A 10,662-nucleotide genomic window follows, 5' to 3' on the forward strand; every position below is an offset into this window, starting at 1 on the left:
TCACATTCAGAAGACCAAGTGACCTGGCAAAGAGCAGCTTTTTTAATGAGATCAGTAAGGGGAGTCAATAGAGAGCCAAACTTGGATACAAATTTTCTATAAAACCCTGGTCCACACCAGACCAAGAAATGCCCAAACTTGCTTTTTTGATTTCAGAACAGGAGTGTTGGCTATGGCTTCCATTTTACCAATCAAGAGTTCCACTTTACTGTTCCCCACCAGGTACCCTAAGCATGTGGTCTGCCACTTCCCTAATGTGCATTTCTTTCGGTTTATGGTTAAATCGGCATCCCACAGGGCCTGCAGAACTGTGGCTAAATCTGGACTGTAGACTACCACATCATCCAAGTAGGCTGTTGCTCAGGGTTGATGGTGCCACATCACCTGGTCCAAGAGTCTTTGAAAGGTGGCCAGGCTGATGTATAAACCAAAGGGCATATTAACAAATTGGAAAAGACCTACAGAGGTTGAGAAGGCTGTCTCAGCACGGGAATTAGGAGAGAGCAGGATCTGCCTATTGCCATTAGTTAAGTCTAGTGTAGAGATGTATCAGGTCTGGCTGAGCCAATTAAACAGGACATTAATTCGGGGCACTGCCTGGGCAACAAAGTCAAAGTTCACATTGATTTGGTGGAAGTCTATGCAGAATCAAACAGTCCCATCCAGTGTAGGGACAAGGAGTACCAGACTACACCAGGGACTTCTCAGTTCCTCAATCACAGTTAGTTTAACATCTTATGGACCTCTTATACTAACTAGGACTTCAACCCCTCTGGGATGGGATACTGACTTTTGACTGGGTTGGGTCCCAGGTTTTATATGGATTGGTGGGCCATTACAGAGGTTCATCCTGGAAATGGGGAAAATATGTCCTGGTACATCTGCAACAGGTCTCTAATTGTTCTCTCCGACCAGTGGACAACCCATCCCCACGCAGGAGCCCCTTAATCCCTACCTCAGTTGGTTCTGTGAGCTGACTCCTCTGTTCTGTGAGCTGGGTCCTAAATCCTCATCTCTTTCTTCTGTATGGGAAGAGGTTTTCCTGAGACCTCCAAGGCTTAAGCAGTTTACATGGTAGATCTATTTTGGTCATCACTGGTCCAGACAGTAAACGTCATGATCTAAGTAAACCGCAAGGGAACACAAAGTACTACAATAAATTTGTGGCCCAAGGCCCTTTTCTCAAAGGGGCCTATGATATCAATCCCCACCCTTTCAAATGGTTTTGTTATGGGGGGGGGGAATTAAGGGAACGCAGCCTCATCCCTTAGGGACTACCTTCTGGCAGCCTGGGAAGGACAGACAAAAATCTACTTCTTCCCTATATATTGTTCCTCCATAAGATATACCAAACCAGCAACAAAAGTAAACTTTTATCTCACCACACTGGCTAACAAGAAGTTATAAAAGCAGTTTCCTTAGGTATTCCAGTTCTTCTAACACCCCAGAAAACACTGGATTTAAAGATGAGTGGTTCTTTACAGCCAGCCTCATCAAATAAAAGGTTCTTCTGACCCCAAAGGACCAGCCACACACCCAAGGCAATATATACTCAGATGTTACCCAAAAATCACACTGTTGCCAATCCTTTAGTACCTAAAATCTAAAGGTTTATTCATAAAAAGAAAGAAAAGTGAGTTAAAATTGGTTAAAGGAATCAAATACATACAGTAATTGCAAAGTTCTTGGTTCAGGCTTGTAGCAGTGATGGAATAAACTGCTGGCTTAATAAGTCTGGTTGCTTCCAAGTCATTGGAAGGACCTCAGTCCCTTGGCTAGAATGCTCCTGTTAGTATAAAGTCCAGAGGTTTGAGCAGGAAAGAGGCAAAATGGAGATGTTTCCAGGGCCTTTTGTAGCTTCTGCCATGTGGAGGGAAACCCATTGTTTCCAAACAAAGCTCTCAGCACAGCCAGTGGAAAATCACAGGTGACAAGATGGGGTTTGGAATCATATGGGCAAGTCACATGTCCATGCATATTTCTGCTTAGTCACAGCAGGAAAGACCATTATCTGTAGATAGGCGTCCCCATGGTCCATTGTGAGTTAAGTGTCCTTTTGATGGGCCACTCAATTTGAATAGTCCCTCCAAGATGTGCTGGCTAAGTACCTTGTGGGCATTACCCCAGGAGCAAACATTTGAAATCCAGGTATAGAGCCAATATTCATAACTTCAAATGCAAAAGATACATGCATACAGATAGCATAATCATAACCAGCAAATCATAACCTTTTCATAGACATCTTACATTCCATATTTTGTACAAGATTTGTTGCAAATATATAACAGCATTTGCAACAATGATCTATATGGTCATATTTTTATCAGATAATGTCATACCACGTATGCAGGCAATTTGGATTGTTTGATTGGGTTCAAGGACTTTGAGTTGGAGCAAGTCTTAGCGTATGACTGTTTGGCCACAGCCAGAGTCCATTAACATTTCTGCCCAGTGTGGTCTTATCTTGGTGGGAACCAAGAAGGTTCTCAAACCCGCTAAAAAAGGTCGCCATAAGGTCTTATCCTATTGGACAAAGTGACACCTAAGATAATCACGCTCCAACACATGGCATTCTCGCTGCATGTGTCTCAGTTGCTCATAATAATAATGTAAGACTAAGCCCTCTTGAATGGTCGATGAAGGCCCCCTTGAGGCCTGGAAACTTAGAGCACTGGGCCCTGGAGATCCACAGGGATGTAGGGGTTCTGTCCCTCCAAGGGGCCCAGAACCACAGGCACCTCCTTGTTCTGGGAGCTCCAAAACACAGTCTGGGTCCAGTGAACCTCATGGAGGGGAAATCGTCCCAATGCTCCAGACCTCTGCTTCCAAAAACCTCTTCATTGTCTCTATGGTCTCTGAAATGGTTGCTGGGTAGAAGCGACAGTCAGGTCTTACCACTGTGGGAAGAATTTTTAAATATTGTTCTAAAATAATACTACCCGTGAGGTCACCCATCGTCTTGGTTTCCAGGGTCAGCCAGTGAGTGGCTAAATCACAGAGCCATTAAGCAACAGCCTGTGGACAGTCCCCTTTTGGGAACACTTCCTCATGGAACTTCCTCTAGTACACCTCTGGGGAAAGTCTGAGTTGATCCAACATGGCAGCCTTCGGGGGGGCGTGGGACTGGGCTTCCTTTCAGTGTTTCCCACCTAGACTGCAATTAGATTGATTTATTACTACTCCTGGGGGAATTCTGCGCCAAAAATTAAAAATTCTGCACACATTTTAAAATTCTGCAAATTTTATTGGTCAAAATAACACTATATAATCATGTATCAGAGGGGTAGCCGTGTTAGTCTGTATCCACAAAAACAATGAGGAGTCTGGTGACACCTTAAAGACTAACAGATTTATTTGGGAATAAGCTTTTGTGGGTAAAAAACCCACTTCTTCATTTGCATAGATACATAATCATGCCAGTTTCAATTATTTTGGTAATTTATTTCAAAATACCTATCAGCAAGTATGTCTGTAACAATAGAGACACACACAAATTTTCCCCCAGGAGTAGAGAGTTAAAGAAACCCCTATGACGACTCAGTTCCTGGTTCTCTGCCTCCTCTCCCCCCACAGCCCAGGTGGGGGGCCAGACACTCACAACCCCTTCTCCCCCAGAGCCCAGCCATGCCCCCACGGCCCAGACTCTCACATCCCTTTCCCCCTTGAGCCCAGCTGTGGGGTCCGCTCAGCCCAGACACTCACAGACTATCTCCCTCTGGATCTCTGGGGGCAAACAGCATGATGCTGGGTCCTGGGCTTGCATGGAGTTTCCTGCATGCAGCCGCCTCCTTCCTTCAGGGTATGCTAGGAACTGCAGCGGCTGGGAACCCTCCCCCAGGCCTTGTCTTCTATTTGTGAGCTGGGCTGTGCCAGGTCAAGTGACCCCCTAGTGGCAGCCAACATCTCTGCAGTACCTTTCTCCCCTGCCCCACAGAAATTGGATTCTGCATGCCCAACATTCATTTCTGCAAAATTCTGTATTGCACAGTGACACAGAATTCCCCCAGCAATAAAGTATTACACAGCACTCTGTGTTGCACATGCAGAAGAACAGTACACAGACACGTTACAACTGAGCATTACAGTTTGCCAAAGTGATTTTTTGTAATAAAATATAAAGTATTTCACACTTTTTTTCTTTAAGAATACTAAAAAAAAAAATCTCAGTATTGGGGTATTTTCACAATTTCTGTGCACCCACACCACTTCTCCCCCAGAGCCCAGTCATGCCCCTCCAGCCCAGACACTCACACCTCCTTCCTCCAAGAGCCCAGCCAGTAAATCCTGATTTACACAGGGCCTTTCTTATAACTTTGCCAAATTTTAACCATTCAGGCTGAAATTTTCTATGCCAGGTGTCTGCCTCAAGCTGATTTAAAAAAAAAAAAAATCAGCTAAAACAGATCAGCCATTTCCAAGAATGAGATTATGGAAAAATATGTTGTTTTATCCATGTTAAAATAATCTTGCAACCTTTTCTCTGAGCTCAAATACCGCTGGGCTTTGGAGCAAAGACTTAAAATTAGGCACAGACGTGGCTTTTTATCAAGGATGTGCCTTTTGCCATCTCTGTGAAAATCCACTGGCCAAGTTGTAAACTGAAAAAAGATCAGTTTGCACATCCTCAGTAGAAACATGCTAGAGCATCACAGCATGAAAACTCTTCCTTTATATACATTTACACATTCCATTGCATCACACATTTTGGGATTGGCTTGGTCACTTTGTAAAAACCAACCTGTGTACAGCATACTCTATCCATGCACGACTTACTCTTTGCCTCATCTTGCATTCCAGGCTTATTTTATCCAGTTATCTTGTCCATTGTAAATAGTTCCCTGGATGTTCTCTTATTTAGCTAGTACAGACTTCTGTTTCCCGCCTGCTGATCCATTTACCTCCCTAATCCTGACTCCCAAAATATAAGGCCTCACCCATGTCCAATTACTCATGTCAAACTAGGCCTACAGGAGGAAAGGGGCTTAGGTATCTATCTGGTACACCTGGCTGATGAGCCAGAGCTAGGCACCTCCCTTAGGGCATGTCTATGGGATCGGGCCCCATTGGTGAGACAGACATTCCCCTGCCTCATTTGAGAATCCTGCTTTGGGGCCTCCAGTTTAAACTAGGGCTCTGCACAGCTCGTCAGCAGTGGGGTGGCAGGAATGCTTAGTTGCTTTGAAAATGCTGACCAGAGGAAAGTTACGTGCCTAGAAAGGTTAAGCTGTACCTGAGCTATGACTTTTTAAATGTCAGGGGTGCCTACATGGTAGATTTGGACACTTATCTGCCTGGTTAGGCACCTAAATCCCTTTACAAATCTGGGGCAGAGTTCCTCTGTGATGCTACTCAAGTCATATAAACCACACTTTTTCACAGGTGGTCACTGTGTGTTCCTAATTTTCTGGGTGCTAACAGGATACCCTGGGGTCTGATCTGCAGATGTTCTGAGTACTCACAGCTGCAACGGACATCAGTGAAAGCTGTGCTTTGAACACAGGAAGTGCTACATAATGCTAAGCACTCTGAAAAAGTCAGGTTCTAGGTGTCTCAAGTTGGCCAACAAAAATTAGTGAAAACTTTTTACCTTCATCCATCTGTAACTTGGTTCCCTATCTGTAAAATGGAAATAATACCCCCCACTCACCTCACAGGGGTGTCATGAAGATTAATTAATTTATGTTTGTAAATCACTCTGTCTACTGAAGGGGAGCACCACAGAAAAGCCCATGAGAAAATTAATAATTCTGTCTTCAGAACAGGGTTTGAATAGAGTGCAGTAAATAAGGCATGGGCCCACACATTGAACAGTAAGGAGAAAACAAAACACGGAATAACCTCTAATTACATAGGTACTGTCCATCCTGTGCAATGAATAAGATAGGGATCCTGTGAAAAAAATTTGTCTGTAAGCATGTAATTAAAGACTCTCTCACAACACACATGCAAAAGGGGACCAAATTAAGGTTGCACAGGCACCCTTAATTCTAGCATTTCCTAACTTTTGAGTGCTTGTCTTTAACTTTAATAATGTTCTTATGTAGTGAATTAGTTTGGGAGGGGGGCGTGTGTGGGCATGCACAAAAATCTCATAGTGATTATATATAGATATATGTACAATCGCTATGAAAAAGCAGATAAAAATAATTGGTCAAAATGCTGGGACAACTTCCAGTAGAAAGAACGCATCTGAAAGGAAAAAACTGTAAACAAGTATTCTCCTGATCCTAATAAAATAATGCTGTACCCAATGTTTTGGTAGTACCATTCACAGTCCATAAGATGGCAGACCTGTATATATTAGTTTTCAGTGTGATAACCATTGCAGTGAACATACATTGGTTGTTTTAAAACAGATGCTACATGTTATATGCAGTGGCTAATAACACCAGACGTAGGAAAAACTTTCCTTCAAATCAGAATATTTTTTACAATGACACACTTGGAAATATAGAAAGGATGCAAATAAGAGTCCATTATTTACAATCCATGGTGTTTTCTATGGTTACTACGGCTTTTGGAGCAGAATCACAGAGTACATTATTATTTGATAAGATAATCCAAAACTGAGCTATATAACTAACACTGGTGGGTTTAACTAAATCAGTGACCTATTTTTAATATAGGAATAATTTACAATTATTTGTACTTACTCATCTTCAACAACCAAGTAAACTAGCTCTTGCTTTACATATATTATCACAAAACAACACCCATCATTTTTTTCCATCTTCAGAGCATTAGTGTTTTCCTTTCAAACAAATATTTCTTGTTATGTAAAATTTATCTAAATGTATTCGAGACCGCAGCAACAAATAATTTTAAACCCTAAAATGTACATGCTTATTTCCTCAGTAAAATGTTAATTTATAAATACCTTTTCAGATTCAGTCTGACACTCATACTTTAGTCATTGTATTGAATTCAGCATAATTACATTTTTATTAAAATGAATAATTTCTAGTACAAATAATTACTAGTACACAGTTGTTCTCAAAGAAAGAGATCACTTAGAAACAAGGTTCCCTATTATTTTATACCCTTAGATTCCTTTGCTGAAGACCCTATAGTTGTTTTAGACCCAAGTTTTTCAGATATGATATTGCCAAGCGATGCTCTCATACTCAAAAAGGCCAAGTGAGAAAAGGAATGAGCTCATAATCTTGCTTTTATGTTTTATTTTAGCAAACCTTGCTTCACCCACAAATATTATAATTATAATTGCACAGGCATATCATTTTCCAATAAAGGTTTCATTCTATTTGTTCCAGTTGGCTGGAAGCTACAATGTGCTTAGATTCTTGAAAATTTTAGAGACAATTCTTCTGGGGAAAAAATACAGTAAAAAGTGTTCATAGCAGCAAAGCTGTGAAAAGGAAATCATGACAATTTTAAAATAAAAATACATTCATTTCATAGTGAGCAAAAGGAATAAAAAAATTCAAAATTATTTAACCTTAAAATGCTTGCAGCAGAACACGAGCCTTGCATTCTGTACTTAGGCAAAACTCCCACTAAGTCAAGGAACTGGGCGGTCAGGACCCATGTTCCTATTCAATGTTGCAATTGACGCAGTAGGATTCTTCATATGCAAACATGCTTTTACTAATGTATTAGTAGTGAAGCCTCATTTAAAATACAACTTCCTACCTTGTGTTCACAGACTTGTTGCTGACTCACCCTTCCACAACAGGATTCTGAAAGGGCAATAAAAAAGCCTCAAATAACAAAAATTACTTAAGTCTTTCAATAAAATAATAAGCCTCTGTAAACTACCCCCATGTTTAGATTCTTTCCTGTAGCTAGCTTTTGCAGACATGCCAACAAATTGTTGCTTATTTGATGAGAAATTCAATCATTTTGGATCAATATTAAGCCAGTTTTTAAAAGCATCTTCCTCTAATAATAAAGAATATTTTGCAGCATGTGTGTTTTAATTAAACATTTGTATTAGACTAGGATTACATGATTTAAAAAACTAGCTCCTCTTTCTTTTTTTCTTAATGTCAAACTGTCACAGGTTAGCAGCCTTATCTTGTAGCTTATTAGGCAATATACAGCTATGATCTCTAGCCAGGGCCAACGAGTTTGAGATTTTTGGATGCTGTTAGGTGTCTTAAATAACCATATGACAAGTTCTCATTTGTTTGCAGAGAGTTTCAATTTGGCTCTAATTTTGCCAAAGCATCTCCTTGCGATGAAGGTTTTTGCAGTGTTTCAATAGGATAGTCACAAGGCTGTACATCTTTTGACTTCAGTGTACAGATCCTCACCTGTCGTTCCCATTGCCACAGTCTGAAAACCCCTCCAGTAAATGCTTCTTGCACCCACAGCAGCAGGGGAGTAAGAGAGATTTTAACGCCCAGACATACACATAGAATATCAGGATTAGAAGGGACCTCAGGAGGTCATCTAGTCCAACCCCCTGCTTGAAGCAGGACCAATCCCCAATTTTTGCCCCAAATGGCCCCCTCAAAGGATTGAACTCACAACCCTAGATTTAGCAGGCCAATGCTCAAACCACTGAGCTATCCCCCCAGTTTGCAGCTCTTGGAGCTCTGTGTGTTTGGACAGGGGCGCGCTCAGACGACAGGCTGTTCCTGTCTTTTGGCTGCTTTCTAAAGCAGAAGCTGAGGTTTTTTGTTTTTTGTTTTTTTAAAGGTGGGGGAGGATTGGGTCTGGAAGGAGAAAAGCTCCCTCCGGCCACACCTGATACTTCGCCTGAGCCCAGTCCCTGCCACCGCTGCAAGTATCAGAGCTTGCTGGATCTGCACGCGCATCCTCCCCCCAAAGGCGCGCGCCCAGCTTCTGCCCCCTCGCGAGCCGCTCTGCAGCCAGCTCCCGCGTCTGAAAGGCGCCACTCCCCCGCCGCTGCGCGACAGCCATTCACAGGAAAGCCAAGCCCCAGCACCCTTACTTTCGGGCATCATTACTTGACGCATTGCAGGTGCAACGCAACCAATCAGGAGGCTCGGCTCTTTCCGAAAAACCATTGCAGGGTCCCTTCGGCCAATCGGAGAGCCCTTGACAAAATGCTCCCCGCAGACGCATCAGCAGCTTTCAGTTACGTTATGCGTTGTGGCAGAGCACGAGAGGTTGGTAACCCTCCGCTGGAGGATATAATCCCTGCCTTCAATTAATTCACGTGCGAGCGGATCGCTTCTGCCCGGTACCAGGCACGTTGTCAGGTCTGGCTTTGAGACCATTGCAGCTGAGGGTGCACTTGCTTCCGTCCTCTCAGCTTTGTGGGAGTTGGCTGCATTTAAAACAGCTGCAGGCAATGATCAGCACGCATGTTTCAGTGCTTGGGGGCAAAGTCTCTGTATGCCGCTCATTTCTGCAACTCCAACAGCAGCCATAAAGAAACCCCCTTGCAAAAATAGAAATCCTATAGCCTGCCCTTTCTGATGTTAACTCAATCCCTACACGCACACCCCCATGTAAATCCACTTCCAACAGTTTGTAGCCTCCTTGTTTGCTGATTGGACGCCGAGTCTCTGTTTCTTTACAAAGCTGCTTCCCTTTTAATCTCACACAGAAACTTTGCCAAGCTTAAATGCAATTTTGGGGAATAAAGATAAATGTGCTTCTTGAGGTCAGCTCACGTTGCCACTGTAAAGTAATGGGTGCCCCACTATGGAGACATGAGAGTCTGAGATTTGCCCCTGAAAATCTTGATGCAAGCAGAGTTTAAAGGGATGTTGGAGAAGTTCCATCTCCGTTACTGCCCAGCCACACAATTCCATTTGTTTGTAACAAAATTTGGAGCTGTTGGTTGTCTTCAGTGCATTTCTAATGCTAACTGTACCTCCATTGGGGATGGTGAGAAGTATTTATAATACTAGGTAGTAAGGCATTCAGTCAGTGCTGAGTCTAAAGGCTTGGCTACACTTGCGAGTTACAACGCAACAAAGGAGCCTGGGTGCACTAGCTCACTACCCATCCACACTGGCAAGTGTGAACGAGGTGTTGCTTTACTGCTCTCTGATGCAGCCTCTGGAAACATCCCATAATCCCCTTAAGTCAAGTGGCCATTCTTGTCATTGTTTGGAATCGGCTGTAGGAATGCAGAAATGCCCTTTGAAAGCTCCGTTTCTGACAGCCAGCTGCTTATCTGCTCTGAGACAAAGCAACCATTAGTGTAGAATGCTGTGTGGGAGAGAGAGAGGTGGGGGGGGGGGCGCGAGGGCAGTCTGCTGCTGTCTAAACTTATAAGACAGCATGCTGACATGCTCTCAGCCCCCCAAAACCCCACTCTCTCTACCCCACATACACACAACACACTCCCTGTCACACTCCACCCCACGCCCCCATTTGAAAAGCACGTTGCAGCCACTTGCATGCTGGGATAGCTGCCCATAATGCACCGCTCCCAATGCCGCTGCAAGTGCCGCAGATGTGGCCACACCAATGCGCTTGTAGCTATTAGTGTGGACAGATTGTAGCGCTTTCCCTACTACGCTCTATGAAAGCTGGTTTAACTTAAAGCGCTCTACATCTGCAAGTGTAGCCATGCTCTTAGCTTCTTGAGCAACTGAAGGGAGGGATCAGCCTGAGTCTAAGTCATGCCCAGATTGGTTGTAGTTCTAAAAGATATTTTTTAGCTCCAGCAGAAATTATGGGATTGATACGAGACTCCCATGATAAAGTTCTACAGCCTGT

At 43.2% G+C, this 10,662-nt stretch overlaps 1 long non-coding RNA gene across 1 annotated transcript; it reads right to left on the bottom strand.

Moving 5' to 3' along the window:
- Window positions 1-1,643: 1,643 nt before the first annotated feature.
- On the bottom strand, window positions 1,644-8,697 carry LOC311522235. Its single transcript, XR_014712086.1, has 3 exons — window positions 8,274-8,697; window positions 7,651-7,697; window positions 1,644-2,897 (listed from the first exon to the last, which is right to left on the bottom strand). It is a non-coding gene; the product is annotated as an uncharacterized lncRNA (long non-coding RNA).
- Window positions 8,698-10,662: the final 1,965 nt, after the last annotated feature.

The sequence above is a fragment of the Lepidochelys olivacea genome (genome assembly GCF_965140295.1).
Source record: "Lepidochelys olivacea isolate rLepOli2 genome assembly, chromosome: 6".
NCBI lineage: Eukaryota > Metazoa > Chordata > Testudines > Cheloniidae > Lepidochelys > Lepidochelys olivacea.